General features: G+C 39.2%; 1 pseudogene; it reads right to left on the reverse strand.

The window, feature by feature from the left end:
- Positions 1-12987: 12987 nt before the first annotated feature.
- Positions 12988-14108, reverse strand: LOC116528419 (annotated as a pseudogene).
- Between the last annotated feature and the right edge of the window lie 5084 nt (positions 14109-19192).

The raw sequence follows: 19192 nt of genomic DNA on the forward strand, positions 1-19192 counted from the left end.
ATCTTTCACATCTTATTAGAGAGATGTGCTGTATGAAATCATCACTCTCAGAAAAATAAGGGTTTAGTTGGTTGCTCCTGAGAACCACAGAGCAGACCAAGGACTCACTGTGTCCAAGTGACATTCAGAAATTTTGTCTTGGACCATGGAGCAATGAAAATAAAAAATACCTAACATGACAAGACAGCTTTGACTGTATTAGTCTCCAAGCTAACATTGGCTACCAGCTATTCTACTTGGTCTCCCTAATACTAACTAACTCTAGCCATGTGGAACACATAGTTTGCTTTTCAGACCTTCCAATAGTAGTAAAAGGTAATTCCCATATACCAGCAAATATTGGGACACCTACCAGGTGCTTCATAGAATAGCCCAGAAATTTTTTTTTTTTTTTGAGATGGAGTCTCTCTTTGTCCCTCATGATCTCAGCTCACTGCAACTTCTGCAGAATCGCCCAAATTTGTCTAGTAGAGGGACACTGAGAAGGAGCCAAGACCCTGCTCTGCCTAACTCCTACAATTTTCCTCTTCAAAACATCCTTCTGGCCTCTGAGGCATCACAACAAAAGCACCTTTTTCAAAGAGAAAATGCATGGGAGAAATAGCCCTGAACCATGAAAAAAGGCAGACTTATAGCTTATCTGCTTTTTCTTTACTTCTTTTCCCTTATTAAGACTCCACACTACATTTAAAGAATCTTTTTTGTCCATCCTCTTGAGGGTAGGGGATATTATCTTGATTCATTTATTTAATGATTTAATCAACAAATATTTGGGAGCCAATTATGTGGCAGTACTGTTCTAAGCTCTATGGACAGAGCAGTGACTACTATGGCATATAGTGTTCACCATCATGGAATTTAGTCTGCATTGACAACTTGACTTCTTTGGCTGACATTGTTACAACCTCTTCCCGGGCCACAGAGAAAAGGTAAAGCAATAAAAAATACCCTGACATTTGATAATTGTTTTGTTTTGTTTTTGAGACAGAATCTCACTCCGTTGCCCAGGCTGGAGTGCAGTGGCATGATCTCAGCTCACTGCAATCTTCCTCTTCAGCCTCTCGAGTAGCTGGGATGACAGGCATGTGCCACCATGCCTGGCTAATTTTTTGTATGGCTAGTAGGGATGGGTTTTTGCCATGTTGGCCAGGCTGATCTTGAACTCCTGGCCTCAAGGGATCCTCCTGCCTCTGCTTCCCAAAGTGCTGAAATTACAGGCATGAGCCACTGCGCCTGGCTGGATAATTGTTTTCAGTTATCTACTGCTGCAGAAAAAATTACCTTAAAATTTTCTGCTGTCTTCCTCTTGGGATGCAGGCACTGTGTAAAGAATCTTGGGCCACTGAATGATGAGCAACCACAGCAAGAAAGAAGTTCCTAACCATTTTAGCCACTTTAACTGAGATCCCAGACATGTCGGAAGCCATCTTGGACATTCCAGACCCAGCCAGACTCATCCCTGAATAAAGCACATATCTGACCCAAACTGTTATCATGGGGGCCACTTCAAACAGTGGCTCAAAACAATTACCACCATTTATTTTCTCACAATTCTGCAACTGGGGAAGGCCACAGCTGGGCAGGTTGGCTCCCCCATGACATCAGTTAGGGTCAGACGTGCTTTACTCAGCAGTGAATTTGCCTGGGTCTGGAATATCCAAGATGGCTTCCCGCATGCCTGGGACCTCAGCTGGAGTAGCTAAAAATGGTTAGGAGCCTCCTTTCTTGGTGTGGTTGCTCATTATTCAGTGGTCCAGCCCAACCTTCTTTACACAGTACGTGGATCCCAAGAAGAATACAGCAGAAACTACAGGGTCTCTTAAATCCTGGGTTCAGAAGTCCCAGAATGTCACTTCTACTGCATTCTCTTGGCCAAGCAAGTCACAAGGACAGCCCAGATTCAAAAGGAAAGGAAAGAGACTCTATTCTTTGATGGAAGTAGTGGCTGGGATAAAAGAAATTGTTGCCAGGCAATTTGGGGAACAGTCTGTCATAATCCATCCTCCAGGTACAACAGTATCCGTATGCACATATATGGACACACACAGACACACACACACACACACACACACACACACACCACACACACACCCATACAGAATACACTCACTCCCTTTCTCCAAAACTATCATTCTGTATAGTATCTGTGTTAAGGTTCAGGATTTAGTAATACTAGACCCAGAAGTGGATGAGGCATTTCAGATGCAGCTTCTCTTCATCTGGAGTCCTGTTAACTAAAAGACAAGTTACATATACAACATACAATGCTGAAAAAGGGATAGGATAACTGCAGTAGACAAGCTTGTTTGAAAATGGGAAAAATGGAAAGCATATAGCAGTCATTAGTTCATAGCAATTCTGAAATCCAGCCAAGCACTGTCACTGGTCCTCTGCGGATCAAGTTTTCCATTAGTGCCTAGGTTGGCCTCCCTCAGAATAGTTTCCCAATGCAGTGTTCTCAATAGCTCTTAGCTCCACCCTCTGGGGTCTAGACTAGGACCTCTGAATCAATTTTCCTTTTTCATAAGAAACTGCCTTCCTTTTACAGTTGAATAACTCTCTCAGCCTGCTTCCTGCCCATAGAAAGTTGGGGGCTTGGAAGCTTTTTTCATTTTGAACTGTCTCTTCCTTAGTCCAAGCTAGTGTAGTTTTAGCCATGTAACTCTATAGTTTTGTGACTCTTATTGGAGTTCACTTTTTGCCCACAAAGCAACATCTATAATTCTTTCAAAAAACAAACCTCTCTGCCTACAGTCCTAGCACTTTGGGAGGCCAAGATGGGAGGCCAGCAGTTTGAGACCAGTCTAAGAAACATAGCGAGACTCTGTCTCTGAAAAAAATTAAAAATTAAAATTAAAAAAAACCTCTCTCTACTGTGGACTTGTAGAGGTGGCTACTGTAGGACAGCCCTTAAGATTCTTAGAAGACCTTTTATGTAGATGTGAGACAGTATCTTAAATATTTTAGAGGTCTTGGCACCTTGATAGGATCTTTACCTTCAGGCCAATTCTATAGGCAGGGCCTTGAGGCCATTTCTTACTTTAAGAGTCTTTCTGGCATAAAGAGACTCTGCTTAAAAATGAAATAGTTCCTTTTTTAACGCATCTCTGTTTCTAGTGATATCATCATACATCACTTGTGTATCCTTGTACATCCCTAAAAGAAGCAAACTGACACTGAACATTCAGCCTGAATGTTGCCAAATCCGCAAGTTTATTAGGTACACTCTCTGTCTTCTATGTTTTACCATACATTTACCATACATTGGGTTTTCAAACATTTTGCTGCTACTAACATGATTTTTCCAACCTTCAATAGCTATTTTCTCACTGCTCTTACAGCCTCTATTACGAGTCTTTTCCCCAGACTAAGGAGACATATCAACTAAGTTCAAGCGTGGGAACCTGGCTTAAATCTTGGAACAGAAAAAGAACATCACTAGAAAAACAAGTGAATTTCATATAAGGTTTGCACTTGGTGTTAATTTCCTGGTTTTGATCATTGTTCTGTGGCTATTAATAAGTTATTGGCCAGGAACAGTGGCTCATGCCTATAATGCTGACACTTTAGGATGCTAAAGCAGGAGGATGGCTTGAACCCAGGAGTTCAAGATCAGCCTGGACAACATAGTGAGACCCCTATCTGTTGAAAGCAGGATTTTTTTTTGGTGGGGGCAGAGTCTTGCTCTGTCGCTCATGTTGAAGTGCAACAGTGCAATCTCAGCTCACTGCAACCTCTACCTCTTGGGTTCAAGCAATTCTCCTAGCTCAGCCTCCTGAGTAGCTAGGATTACAGATGCATGCCACTACACACAGCTAATTTTTGTATTTTTAGTAGAGATGGGGTTTCACCATGTTGGCCAGGCTGGTCTTGAACTCCTGGCCTCAAGCAATCCACCCACCTCAGCCTCCCAAAGTGCTGAGATTACAGGTGTGAGCCACCATGCTTGGCCAAGACCCCCATCTCTTAAAAAAAGTTAACAATACTAGAGCTTCTGGGTAACAAGTATACATAAACTCCACACCAGGCCAGGCATGGTGGCTCACTCCTGTAATCTCAGTGCTTTGGGAGCCCAGGTGGGTGGATTGCTTGAGCTCAGGAGTTTGACACCAGCCTGGGCAACATGGAAAACCTTGTCTCTACAAAAAATACAAAAATTAGCTGGGCATGGTGGTATGTGCCTGTAGTCCCAGCTACTTGGGAAGCTGAGATGGGAAGATCACCTGAGCCCCAGAAGGTCAAAGCTGCAGTGAGCAGTGATCATACCACTGTACTCCAGCCTGGTGGCAGTGAGACCCTGTGTCAAAAAAAAAAAAAAAAATCCACATAATTTTTGCAACTTTTTTGTAAGTCTAAAATTCTTTGCAGGCTGTACCCAGTGGCTCACACTTGTAATCCTAGCACTTTGGGAGGCTAAGTCAGGCGGATCACTTGAGGTCAGGGGTTTGAGACCAGACTGGCCAATATGGTGATACCCTGTCTCTGCTAAAAATATAAACATTAGCCGGGCATGGTGGCACAAGCTTGTAATCCCAGCTATTTGGGAGGCTGAGGCAGGAGAATAACTTGAACTTGGGAGGTGGAGGTTGAAGTGAGCCAAGATTGTGCCACTGCACTCTAGCCTGGGTGACAGAGCAAGGTTCCACCTCAAAAAAAAAAAAAAACTTTTAAAATAAAATATTTACAAACCAAATTAGCTAGGCATGGTGGCTCATGCCTGTAATCCCAGCATTTTGGGAGACTGAGAGAAAAATCGCCTGAGGCCAGGACAACATAGCAAGACCCCAGTCTCTACAAAAAAGAAATAATTAGCTGGGCATGGTGCATTTGCCTGTAGTTCTACTGGGGAAGCTGAGGAAAGATTCAAGGGAGGGGAAACAGACTCCACCTCTTTTTGGTGGGACAGTGGCATGCGTGTAGAGTCATGGAGGAATTCTTGGTGGCCATCTTCCACAATGACCCTAATCCTCTCCCCTATAATATCCCCCAAAACAGACCATTTTACATGGTTCTTCTCTCACATAAGTTCTGCCTAGAATATCTGTTATTTAAGAATCCTCACTATCAGCTGACAATTTGATTAGCAACTGGATGTTTTCAGTTGTTTTCTATTTTGCTCCTTAATCTTCTAGCTTCTTAATTTCCTTACTCATCTATTCTACATTCATAATTCTACCCTAGGACTAATGTATTTCCCAAGAGATTCATTAAAATTCAGTGAAATAAAACAAAAGTGATAATACATATATATACACGTGTTTGCATAAATACATATAAATTACCTGGAAGAATAAACAAGAGATGAGATAACACATTATCTCTGAGGGCAAGATGGAGAGGGAAGGCATCCAAGGGAGAGGAATTTTTCATTTATTCCTTTTTATATGGTTCAAAGGTTATTTACAATGATTATTATTTTTATAAGGTAGAAAGGTGATTTCATCCATTAGAATTAAAACAAAAAATGTCTATTGTCAAGAAAATATTAAATAATTAGGAAGGAAGTTTGATTTTAATTTTATTTTAAAGTAAATGAGCACCCCAAAGAATTTCCACCATTTAAGGATAAAGGTCTGTTTGGTGTTTGCTGGACCATAGAAATATATGGGAATATCTGCCATAAATGCTACCTAGTAGAGACGCTGTGTGGGAGACAGGCTGTATCTTATCCTGAATACCCTCTCTTCCCCAGATCAATGGTCTTGACCAAATCTATTTTTCACTCTTTATGCTATTTAATAACTTTTGCTGCTCAAAGAAAATGTCCTCCAAAAATAATCCTATGACGCCACAGTACTCCCATCTTCTTCCATTGAAGATAGTGGCAGATTGCTTTATCATCAGTGCATAAAAGCTAGAAAAAACTTCATAGTTCACCAATCTCATTTACAAATGAAGAAACTGAGGCCAAAGGGTTTATATGCCCCAGATTACATAGCAGCTCAGTAAGGCATCCTCAGTTGGAGCCTGAAGAATTTCCTGATAACCCATCAGTGAATAAGATGGGAAGAAAGTCTAGCTTTTATAGAAACCTAAACGAATTAGTTAGAAATTTGACTAGAGATGGCCTTTAATGACAGTTTCAAGGCCTGGAAATGAGTGAACAAACAAAACAAGGAGACTGCTTAAGTAGAGATGATAAATAGGGTTTTGGATAGAGAAAAGCAGGGATAAGTGAATGAATGAGTCCCGATGTTCACTCTCTAACCTTAAATGTCCTGGAATTAGCCCATAATGCTTAGCACCTTAAGGATCAAACATGAAAACATGAATTGCCACATGTTGCAAATTTGTTTCTCCTCAGTTCCTACGATTACTGGGAGAGTGTCTTTCAGACAAGAATATAAAGGAGGCAGCCATTATGTGTGGACTGAAGACAGAAAAGGGACTGTGAGGCCTGTGTTCTTTTGAAAGGAAGGCAACACCAAACCCACAGGGAGCAAGGAGAACGCTGCCACCTGCTGAAGGGTTGGAGTCAATGAAAATGCTGCCATACAGTTACAGTTAGCACTTTCATTATGGCTCAAAATCAGTTCGAGAAACTCTTTGCAGTCTGAGGCAGGTGAGTGCGGAGAGAAAGCTTAATTCTAGATTTCATCAGGCCAATTTGTGCTGGAGAAAGGTTAGTTTGTCTCTGGTATGAGGTGATAGAAGTCTGCATATCTGCTTCCCTTTCTTGCACAAATATGTTTATTAGCTTTGGATTTTTTCCCAAAACCTAAATCTCAAAATACTAACATATTCTTGGTTGAATCTAGATAAAAGTGATAAAAGAAAAAGCAATACAAGGAACTTTATTCAACTAATACATGCACAAAGTTAAAAATTCTGTGGGGCTCACCACTATCCTTCCCCAGATAAGCGGCTTTTTTTTCCCCTTTCCATTTTTTCCTCTTCTATTCATATACAAATATATACACAAACACCAAGAACAACTGTGAGAGAGGATTGAAAAGTTCCCAGTCACTTGTATAAGGCCTCAGTCTTTCCCGCTTTTCATTCATCCTTCCACTCTCCTTTCTCCTGCCCTCTCTTGCCATTCTTTCTTCCAAGCCACAATTGATATCATATGTGATGCTGTTGTTTTGTGCCTTTTGATTTTTTCAACCATATAAATGTGTAGTAGCTTTAATTTATATTTAATCTTTTTGAATCTAACCTTGGTCCCCAATGGTAGACCAGTTTAATTTCATGGTTACACTAAATAATAAAGCAGTTCTAGACCCAGCCCAGTTAAAAGTCTCTGATTAAATAATGTTTTAGGATCAATAGAATAAGTTCTAAAAATACTCCTATTGTGATTTAGATTTTTCTGTCTTGTAGGAACTTCAGAAAGAATACCACAGAAAAACCTAAGGTTATCAGAACTAATTTAGGAGGGAAATTTTATCTTTTCTAAATACAACACAACAGTTCCCTTTTATAGATTTTGGTTATTTAATTGTACTAACTTTGTTACTTTCCTTTCTTTCTTTCTTTTTATTTTTTTGAGATGGAGTGCTCAGGCTACAGTGCAGTGGGGCAATCTTGGCTCACCGCAACCTCCACCTCCCAAGTTCAAGTGATTCTCCTGCCTCAGCCTCCTAAGTAGCTGAGACTACAGGTGCACACCACTCTGTGTGGCTAATTTTTGTACTTTTAGTAGAGATGGGGTTTCACCATATTGACCAGGCTGGTCTTGAACTGTTGACCTTAAGTGATCCACCTGCCTCAGCCTCCTAAAGTGCTGGGATTACAGGTGTGAGCCACCGTACCTGGCTTAAATGTTTCCATTTCTTAAAGGTACACGTTTGCATTGCAGGGAACCCTAAAGAAAAAGGAAGTCTGTAAGTAAAGTCATGGTATTTGAAAATTAATTTGGGAATATTTCAAAATCGTTAACATAAATTTTATGAAGTCAGGGAACTGGGAGAAAGCTAATGGATAGAAACAGATCATTTTCAGAGGAAAAACAATAACCTCATTTACATACATGGCTCTGAGTCATAAGTCTTATCTGAAATTTCTTTTCTGGACATGGTATCTTTGTCTTGGCTAGCTCCCAGGATGCAGCCCCAGGCCACTGGCTACTGCAGCTCATGGGACCACTCTTTTCCTATATCACCTGTTGAAACAAGTTGGAGGGAGGACTTAATTAAGATGTGCCTTATTCTTGTGTTCTGATAGAATTGTTCATTATAAAATAGGATTGTCTGCATTTCAAATCTTGTTTATTTTACAATGTTGTGGCATTTTCCTATCAACTGGTCAACTTTTCCTTATGACTTGAATTTGGCAAATTAAATGTTTTCACTCTTTTCAAGTAGAATTAAACTGAGTCCTGCTTGAGAATGGCCATTATTCTGTTTTCGAAATGTACTGTCCTTTGCAACTACATCCAGAAATCTGCAAACCAGAAAGTGTTTGCCTTATTCTTTTTTGTCCTTTGCCTTATTCAAAATATTTTCTGGTTTGCAGATTTCTGGATATAGTTACCTTGGTAGCTTAGTGGGCTTGAGTCCGTTTCAGAAGCTAAGTCAAGTAATCCTGACCCCTAGTTCTCCCAAACTGCAGGAATTATTGCTAATAACCTTCTCTATTAGACATCTGTTTATTTTGCAACTAATAGAGAGTTAAGAAGCCCTTAAAGGCATTTGTGTTTCAGGGAACTCAATGTAAATGAATTACAGCACTGTCTTTGTATAACATCTTGGATGATGGTAGACTATAATGCTCTTTAAAGAAAAAACTGTTGAAATCATGAATAAAAATACTTCCAGAAGTTGTCAAAAGCAAATTATAGAAAGAAATTTGTGTCTCACAGAACACTGATGGATTACTACTCATTAGTCACTACTCATTAGTTATTTAAATAAGGTGACCAAGAGATTTCCCCAAATTTAGAAGATTCCTATGGCTCACATATATGGACCTTCAGAGGGGCTGTTCCTGAGTCCTTGAGAGGCACAACAGTGTCCTCAGTGATGTGGCTTCAGTGAAACAGTCACACAGCTTAGGAAATTCCAACATAAGCAATTTCACTTCTGGGTATAAACATCAGAGCAGTGGTCTCTGAACTGGAGAAATAAGGTTCTTAGTTTCAAGAGAATTAATTCCAGATCTTTAACTTCCATATATACTCTTTCCTAAATATGATGTGCCTGAGAACTAGTGTAATCAAGAGGACCTAGTAGTTCCTTGTCCCCATCTCCCCTTTCACAGTGCCCTTTATCCCACTTTAAAAGAGAACAGAATACCCCTCTCCATCTGAATCTGAATGCTAAAATGATGTCCTGCCTGAAAGTGCAAAAACCTGCAAGGAGCTAAAGAGATCATCTGCAATAATGATATTGCTGCTAAGTAGCTGAATGATTTTACTAACAAACTCTTTTGAAAATTACCCCATTTAACATTAATTTTTTTTCTGGTAAATTGAAGCAGAACCTATTCAAACTATTCATTGAAAAATCATTAAAAATAATATCACTAAGTAATGTATGACATATAATTTGGGAACCTTTCAAATAAATGAGGAACAATGCTAAAACAATTCCTTCCAATCACCATCTACTTATGTGAATACTACTACTCAGTGTTTACAACATAAAAGCAAAAACTAGGGATAATTGATCTAATGCTGAACTTGTCTCCTTCTAGGAATATGTACAATTTATTTATGATATATAAACCCATTTTTTTAAAGCCCATTTGATTTTTTAATATGTAATAATTATCAAAATTTAAAAGTACTTGGTTATAAAAAATACTAATGATATCTTTGGAATAATTTTTAACACTGAGGAGCATTATGTTCAAGAAAATTTAATTTAATTTAATGCAATTTAAATTTTTTATATAAAACTTGTTACATGGAAATATGATAGTCATCATCAATAAAAGATATTCTCACATAATATATATTATATCCAAATAAAAATATGTATCAGAATTAGAAAAAAAATTCAAGTTCAAAGAGAGAAGAGAATGATGTAAAATTTCTCATTGTAAAAAAAAGCTTGTTCATATTTTTAATGTTTTGATGGACAATGGCAACAAATTACTACGGTATTTATGAATAGTGGATACACTTAAGAATTAGCCTTTTAAATGTTACATAGGCCGGGGGGCATCCCAACACTTTGGGAGTCCGAGGTGGGCGGATCACCTGAGGTCAGGAGTTCGAGACCAGCCTGGCCAACATGGTGAAACTACATTTCTAGTAAAAATACAGGTGAAATCCTGTCTCCACTCCAAAACAAATTAGCCGAGCCTGATGGCAGGCGCTTATAATCCTAGCTACTCAGGAGGCTGAGGCAGCAGAGAATTGCTTGAACCCAGGAGGTGGAGGTTGCAGTGAGCTGAGATCACACCACTGCACTCCAGCCTGGGCGATAAGAGCAAAACTCCATCTCAAAAAAACAAAAAAAAAAGGTACATAACTAGGAAATTACTTCCTTTGCACCTACCTAAACTTACAATAAAAAGTTCAATTCTAACTCTACCATGTGTAAGGAGGAAAAGGTTTTCCAAATTGTTTGTGGGATAAGCTAACAAAAAGTTTAAAAACGCTAACTCTAGCAAAACTTTCATATATTGCATAAGAAAGCAGAAACATATATAGGGAAATTCATGGATATATTATTTAAAACAGCAAAAAATTAGAACCTAAATGGTCCATATAGACAATTCAAATGTGATATTTTCATATGATAAACATTATGCAGCAGGTTAAACAAATAAATTAGATCAATTTATCAACATGGAAATATCACAAGCTTTATCAGAAACTAGTTAAATCTGATTCGCAGAATTACAGTGGGATCATCCTTCTTTCATTTCCCACTCTTCTCACAACAGAGAAACCCAGTAGAATAGGTGGGACAGTGCCCATACTTTGGCCCTGAAGCAGAGAACTCTGAGTGGGTATGTAACATGATCATATCGCAGTTATAATCATGAAGCCTCTGTAGTTATGTAAGGCATTTTAATGACTACACTTGCTGGGAGTGGAAGGAAGATGAAAAGGCTCAAATAACCAATTAGGAGGAAAAAGATTCCCTCCTCATCTAGTTTTGCGTGGCATAATGACGTTTCTGTCAACAACAGCCCGCATATACCAAAGCAGTCCCATGATTATAATGGAGCTGAAAAATTCTTATTGCCTGTGAACCTAGCCATTCCAACGTCATGGAGCAATGCATTAATCATGCTTTGTGGTGATGCTGGTGCAAACAAACTCACTGCACTGCCAGTGACATACAAGTATAGCACATTCAATTATGTATACTATGTAATACTTGACAATGATAATAAACAACTGTTACCAGTTTATGTATTTACTATATTATACCTTTGTTATTTTAGAGTGTACTTCTTCTACTAATTTTTTTTTAAAGTTAACTGTAAAACAGCCTCAGGCAGGTTCTTCAGGAGGTATTCCGGAAGACGGCTTTGTTATCACAGGAGACAACAGCTCCATGTGTGTTATTAACTCTGAAGACCTTTCTAGGGGGACAAAATGTGGATGTGGAAGACAGTGATACTGATGATCCTTACCATGTGTAGGCTTATGCTTACATGGGTGTTTGTGTCTTAGTTTTTAACAAAATAAGTTTAGAAAATTTTTAAAATTAATTTCAAAATAGAAAAAGCTTATAGAATATAAATATTTTATTAATAGGCAATAATAACTTATTAAGTTATTATTTATAACTTTATGTTATTATTTAATAACTTATTATTGGAGAAAGAGACTTTTAAATAAATTTTAGCCTAAGTGTTCAGTGTTTATGCAGTCTACGGTAGCGTACAATAATGTCCTAGGCCCTCACAGTGACTCACCATTCACTCACTGACTCACCCAGAGCAACTTCCAATCCTGCAAGCTCCATTCATGGTAAATAGCTTATACAGGTATACCATTTGTCTTTTACACCATATTTTTACTGTACTTTTTTCTATATTTAGGTATGGTTAGATACACAAATACTGACCATTATGTTATACTTGCCTGCAGTACTCAGTATAGTAACATGCTATACAGGTTTGTAGCACAGAAGCAACAGGCTATATCACATAGCTTAGGTGTGTAGTGGGCAATATCATGTAGGCTTGGGCAAGTATACTTTATCATATTTGCACAAAGACAAAATTGTCTATGGATGCATTTATCAGAACAAATCCCTGTTATGTGACACATGACTATCTTTGGAACCTCTTCTTGCCTGGAAGAGGAAGTAAGGTATTTAGTTACTTATATATGAAGGATGGATAAAGGAAATATTAGTGATTTCACAAATGTCTAATGGCAAGATAAGCAAAAAGGACTCTTAGCGAGAAATTAATTCTATACTAATAAAATCAGTTGTAGAGTTATTTTCTGTAGGAAAGCAAAATCTGTAACATAATGCCCAGTAGTAACAACTAAATTGTTTGCTTATTCTTATTGATTCTATTCTATTCTTTCTGTTTAGGGAAATCTACTTAAACATTTGAGTGTTATTTTATTTATTTATTTTTTTAAGTTAAAAGTCCCTTACTAGTCTGGCTTCCATTAGTGGCCGTAACCAAGGGAGAGGAACTAGTTGGCATGGGAAGGGGCCATCTCCACAACATTCCATTTATACACGAATGAAACAGACAAGCATCGTCACTATTGTGGTTAGAAGTTGGTAGCATGGGAAGGGGAACAGGTGGAGAGTGGGGGTGTTTTTAAACAACAACAACAACAAAGTGTGTGTGTGTGTGTGTGTATTTTGTAGGCCTTCCCTAACTGGGGTTCCTCAGGGAACTTGGTCTGCTTCAACCCGAGGAATCAGAAGATCCAAGCAATTTGGAAAGGCCAGAACCATCAGGATTGGAGAAAGGAAGAAAATCCAGGGAGTCAGGGTGCTGGTTTGGCAATTAGGGAGAAGGGAGTGCCTTCCTCCTGCTGGGATTCCCCCAGCCCCTCCAGTCTGGCAGTAAGGGGGCAGCCTGCAACCCCAGAGGGCAGGTCTGGGACTACTGGATCCTCCAGGAGGAGGGCTAGAGGGGATCACAAAGGTTTGCTCTCCAGGAATATGATGGTGCTGCCCCCTAGCTTCTTCTTGATGGTGTCCTTGGAGCTGGCATAGATCATTTTGTTCTTAATGGGTGGAGACTCAAGGGCCCTGAAGATAAACACCAGGTCCTTCTTGCTGTCCTTGGTAGCGTCATGGGGGGCAAAGCAGCAGTCCTTGTCTGTCAGCATCTTGACAAAGGTGGCATAGGGATCATCAATGGTTTGGCCCACATTACTTACCAGCATCTTGTTGGCCTCTGCAAGGATGATGTTCTTCTTGTCCACACTCAGGCAGAAAGTAGCAACTTCTTGCGCTTCTTCTCTTTCTCTACTGTTGAAGACTTGCACACTTTCATGTCACTGAATCCCTTGATGACACCATTGAAGACAGCCACATGGGAGCCGAAGTTTCCAGAAGCGAAAAGGAGATGGCAAGGAGAGCCGCTACAGCTGCTGCCAGGATCGAACTAGACATTTGAATATTTTGAAAATGAAGTCCTATTTTCTCACTGACCTCATTAAAAGATCAGTAATAACATAAAATGGGGCTCTAATAAGAACAATAATGATAGTAACTATCAATATCTATTAGTACTAACATTTGTTGGTAACACTAAATGGAGTCATTCATTAAAGAGTATGTGTGGTCTTTTTTTCTTTTTCTTTTTTTTAAGAGATGGGGTCTCGCTATGTTACCCAGGCTGGAGTGCATGGGAGTTTGACCTGTTCCATTTCCAACCTGGGTAGGTTCACCCCTCCTTAGGCAACCTGGTGGTTCCCCACTCCCAGGAGGCCACCATATTGATGCCCAACTTAGTGCAGACACCCAATTGGCATAGCGCACTACAGCCCAGAACTCCTGGGCTCAAGCGATCCTCCCACCTCAGCCTTGTGAGTAGCTGGGACTACAGGCATGCGCCACCGTGCCAGGCATGTGTGGTCTTATGAAGCCCTCTGGCATGTTTGCATTTTCTCCCCAGGTCTGTGCAAATATGCTTCTATAAGGACAGTGTGGGGTGAGCACTGTCACACAAGTAATAATGAATATTTACTAATTTCATTCTACTAATAAATGACCTACCAGCATGATCTACTTAAATATCTCTCATATATTTCTTAAAATGTGCTGCTATACTGCTTCTCTAGCACACATACTAAAACTATTCTTCTCCTATCACAGCTGAGGCTTTATTATAACTTCCGCAATTTTCCACCTTCAGGAGGAATTTTCTCCCTAAGGTTCCCAGTATTCTGAAAGTACTTTCCTGGCAGACTCCTCCCATCAGCTCACCAGACATGCCTAGACAAGTTCTAACCTCAATTGTGAATGCAGCCTTTATGCAAGTATTTCTACCAGAGAAGGGAGAAAGGAGGAAAAGAAATGTTATCAAAATGATTGTATTCATTAATCTTCATAATATATATGTGGAAGGAGGATATAGTGGAATAAGGGTTGTGGCCATTTACATAACATTAAACTAGATTGCCATCTGTTGATAAAGATTTCCCATTTCTTGCTACATTTATTTTTATTTATTTTTTATTATTTTTTAAAGAGACGGGGTCTCACTATGTTGCCTAGGTTGGTCTTGAACTCAGCTTCAAAGTGCTGGGATTACAGGGATGAGCTACTGCACTGGCCTCTTGCTACATTTAATACTTCACATTACTCCATTTTTTTCTTTGGAGCAGACTGTAGCATTCCTTTTTTTGTTCCCTTTTTGTTCCAGTTACTTTTTTTTTTTTTTGAGACAGGGCCTCACTCTGTTGCCCAGGCTGAAGTGCAGTGGCACAATCACAGCTCACTGCAGCTTCAACCTCCCAGGCTCAAGTGATTCTCCCACCTCTCAGCCTCCCAAGTAGCTGGAACTACAGGCACGCACCATAATGTCTAGCTAATTTTGGTATTTTTTGTAAAGACAGGGTTTCATTATGTTGTCCAGGCTGGTCTCGAACTCAGGCTCCAGTGATCCTTCTGCCTTGGCCTCCCAAAGTGCTGGGATTATAGGCATGTACCCCCCAGCCTCTGAAGCATTCCTTGAGTCAGATATGCTTGGTGTTGTTTTACTTAACCTGAGTCACCTCTTGCATGCCTATTCACCATTACCTCCTGCCTTACCCTTAAAGGGGAGGTACTTACTATGTATACTCAGATCATAAATTCCTCAGGAGGCTATTTATTGTGAGGTTAAAAGCACAGTTTCTGGAACCAGATTGTTTGTTTTTAAATTTTGCTCAGCCACTTAACAACTGTGAAATCTTTGGCAAGTTACTAATCTTTATGTACCCATGTCCTCATCTGTAAAATAGGGATGATAATAGTAGCCACCTCATTAGGTTTTTGATTTTTTTTTTCTTTTGAGATGGAGTCTCACTCTGTTGCCCAGGCTGGAGTGTGGTGGCACGATCTTAGCACACTGCAACATCCACTTACCAGGTTCAAGTGATTTTCCTGTCTCAGCCTCCTGAGTAGCTGGGATTACAGGCACCTGTCACCACACCTGGCTGGTTTTGTATTTTTAGTAGAGACAGGGTTTCACCATGTTGGCCAGGCTGATCTCAGACTCCAGACCTCAAGTGATCTGCCTGCCTCAGCCTCTCAAAGTTGCTGGGATTACAGGCATGAACCACCACACCTGGCCTCTCATTGGGTTTTTATATGGATTGAGTGAGGGTGTGTGTATTTGTTTGTGTGTGTGTGTGCGCGATCACTTAGGACAAGTCTGGCAAACAGAAAGCACTATATAAATGTTAGCTGTTATTACTGAGTGCAGGTACTCTGTCTAACTCAATTATACTCTCTTGGCTGCTCTCTCTGACACCTGGCATATTGTTTGATACATGATAAGCTTTCAGTAAAGGCTGAATGAACGATGAATAACTATCAACAAGTAAAATATAGCAGATAAGAAAATAAATATTTTCCCAGTCCTTCAAGATGTCCCAATAAAACAGTACGTTTGAAATAACTGTATATCTTTTATTAATTATAATTTTATGTCATATCAATGTTTTGGTTAAGAGTCTAAGAAGGCTGCATTTGCCTCTGAATCGCTCTATGGTCAAGGCTTTGTATTGTGAGAACAGCCCAATCACATTGACCTGCCACATGCTTCTCTGAAGTCACATGTCCAGCATTGTGATATGAACAAGAATGCACACAAACTCTTGATTCCAATTGTTCAAAGTTCTCTCTGGGGACTAGGTTCAATATGTCAGCTCCCCCATAGACTAGCTTCCCAGAGAATGTCACCTACAAACTAGAAGGATGCTAGTCCCAGCTGAACTGTGCAAAGAGAAAACCAGAACAGGCTCCCCAAGAACCAGCTTCATTCACGGTTGTCAGAAGGTACAGTAATACTTAGAAACAAAACTTCATAGAGGCTCTAGTGTAAAGCTTGACAACTCCTACCTACATTTTAGTTTTCACTTCAGTAAAGCAGTTCCTGCTTCCACTGAAGTTTCTTAGAGATTAAAAACAAAATTACTAGGTAAATCTTTGTACCTTTGTACTTCTCGTAATGCTAGCAGTATTTTTTACATATCAGAGAGATGCTCAGTTAAGTATTGATAAGCTCAACGACTAAAAGACTACATACTTTTTCAATTATAAACAAACACATGAATAAAATGTATCAGCTGGATATAATATAGTCCTGAGATAAAAATATCATCATATATTACTTTACGTTATCCTGTCATGTTATGTTCTTTCCATGCTTTGGTATGGAACACTATGTATGTTCTTTCTACACTTTGGTACGGGACATTATCTGGAAAGACTTGAATTACTTTTTATATTTTTTGTTTCCCAAAGGGAACATCAACAGAGGAAATGTCAAACTTAAGAAATATTCTGTTCCCTGAAGGGGGAAAAAAAAGAGCTATGAGTACTTATTAATCATAAATCAAATATAGTAATATATCTATTTCCTCAGTTGCAGAAGAAATAACCAAAATTCCCTCAAATGTGCACTTCTAATTTTGTTCAAGAGACTAACTTTTCTCTTTTAAAAAAGTTCTGATGAAATTATTGTTTTCTTTTTTCTTTTTCAGAGACAGGGTCTCACTTTGTCATCTAGGCTGCAGTGCAATGGTGCAATCGTGGCTCACTGCAGCCTCAACCTCCTGGGCTCAAGTGACCTCCCACCTCAGCCTTCAATTAGTTGGGACTACAGGCGCACACCACAACACCTGGCTAATTTTTTTACTTTTATTTTTAGAGACAGCGTCTCACTATGTTGCCCAGGCTGGTCTCAAACCTTTGGCTTTAAGCAATCCTCCCACCCTATCTTCCCAAAATGTTGGGATTATAAGCGTGAGCCACTGCATCCAGCCTGAAATTAACATTTTCTAATATTTCTCTTTTAATTTTCCCTACGATGGAAGTAGCCAAATCATAATTGAGGTTTAATTTCACAGAGCATCCTGATTAACTCTGGAACAATGTAAGACTTTAGTAAAATTATAGTGTGGGAAAGCAAAACTACAGTATTTTTATTCTAGAATTGAGGTCAGTAATAATCTTTTTATTCCTAAGTGACTCAAACAGAGGTAATTCATGTCTCTGGCCACCAGTGGCAGAGCTAAAGCCTGGCCATGAAGTGAAGAACAATATGGAGAAGTGGAAGAGGAATAGGAATGCAGCATACAAGGAAAAGATGGGAGGTGTTGATCGATTTAAAAAAGGTACTACCTCAAGGATCAGCAGCTTCTTTAAATCCCACTACTTCTTTAAATCTATTGATTCATCCAGGTTCACAGATATAAAAACTGTGAGGAAGAGAAAAAGAAAAGGGAATGGATGAGAAGGAAAACATTATTGGAGGAAAAAAAAAAGAAAGAAAGAACTCCATTTGGTGGAGAGCAATAGAGCATAACTGCCTTAGGAACAAAGCTCACTGATCTATTCTAGAGTCTTCGTCCCACTTGAGACAGACAGTAGCCTAGTTCTAGTCCAGTGACACTCCAAGTATAAGCACTTGTCCTTCTTTTTTGATGGTCAAGAATTACTCATGTTCTGTTTATTATTAGATGCAAATTTATGTAAAACTACTATCTGCAGAAGACAAGCAAATTCCTTTATCTTCCTTCTACTCGTTTATATTTATTCAATAAGATCCTTGTTTCTTATATTTTAACAGGATGTATGTGAAAGAAATGGGCTGTTGGCTCCTAACCATATGTTCTCTTTGAGGCAAACTTCTCATACAAAAATAAAAATAATTGGCCCAAAGAGGGCCTAGGTCACCTAGCCTGGAGATTATTTACAGAGAAACATCAAGAAAATTTAGTCAAGGTGACTGAGGACCAAACAATTAAGCAATAAATTAATCCGAAAAGACATATCAAAATATATATATTTGAAGTGTTATAACTACATGACACAAAATTATTGAATCTCTAAAGCTACCCATCTAGTTTTGAGGGGTTGTTTCTATTTCTGTCTAGAAATTCAGCTAAGTATAATTTGTAATAAATCTTGCAGAAAACATATACAGGTAGAATTATAAGGAAAAGTAGTGATGAATTAGGAAGAATGATGCAATATGTAGTACCATGAATTTTTTCATGAATATGTTGGCAATTGCCTTCATCTGCTCAAGATGCCAAAACAAAATACCATAGACTGGATGGTGAAAACAGCAGAAATATATTTTCTCACAGTTTGAGAGGCTGGGAAATCCCGAATCAAGGCGCCAGCTGATTTATTTCCTGGTGAGGCCTTTCTTTCTGGCTTGCAGACAGCTGCCTTCTTGCTATGTCCTCACAAAAAGGAGAGAGAGACAGAGAGACAGAAAGACAGAGAGAGAGAGAGGGAGAAAGAGAGAGAGAGAGAGGAAAGAGAAAGGGAGAGAGGGAGAGAATGAGCTCTCTCCTCTTAAAAGGGCACTAATCCCATCATGATGTCCTATTCTCATGACCTCATCTAATTAGCTCCTAAAGGCCCCATTTCTAAATACCATTACATTCGGGAGTAGGGCTTCAACTTGTGCATTCTGAGGAGACAAAAGCATTCAATCCATAACAGCCATTTAAAAACGATGTTCTATTCCAGCTCTAGGTAAGATGGAGTAAGCACATTCCACCCTGATATTTTTTTTTTTTTTTTTTTTTTTTGAGACAGAGTCTCACTCTGTCACCCAGGTTGGACTGCAGTGGTGCAATCTG

Source organism: Sapajus apella, unplaced genomic scaffold (genome assembly GCF_009761245.1).
Source record: "Sapajus apella isolate SASKATOON/1434 unplaced genomic scaffold, GSC_monkey_1.0 scaffold58, whole genome shotgun sequence".
Lineage (NCBI taxonomy): Eukaryota > Metazoa > Chordata > Mammalia > Primates > Cebidae > Sapajus > Sapajus apella.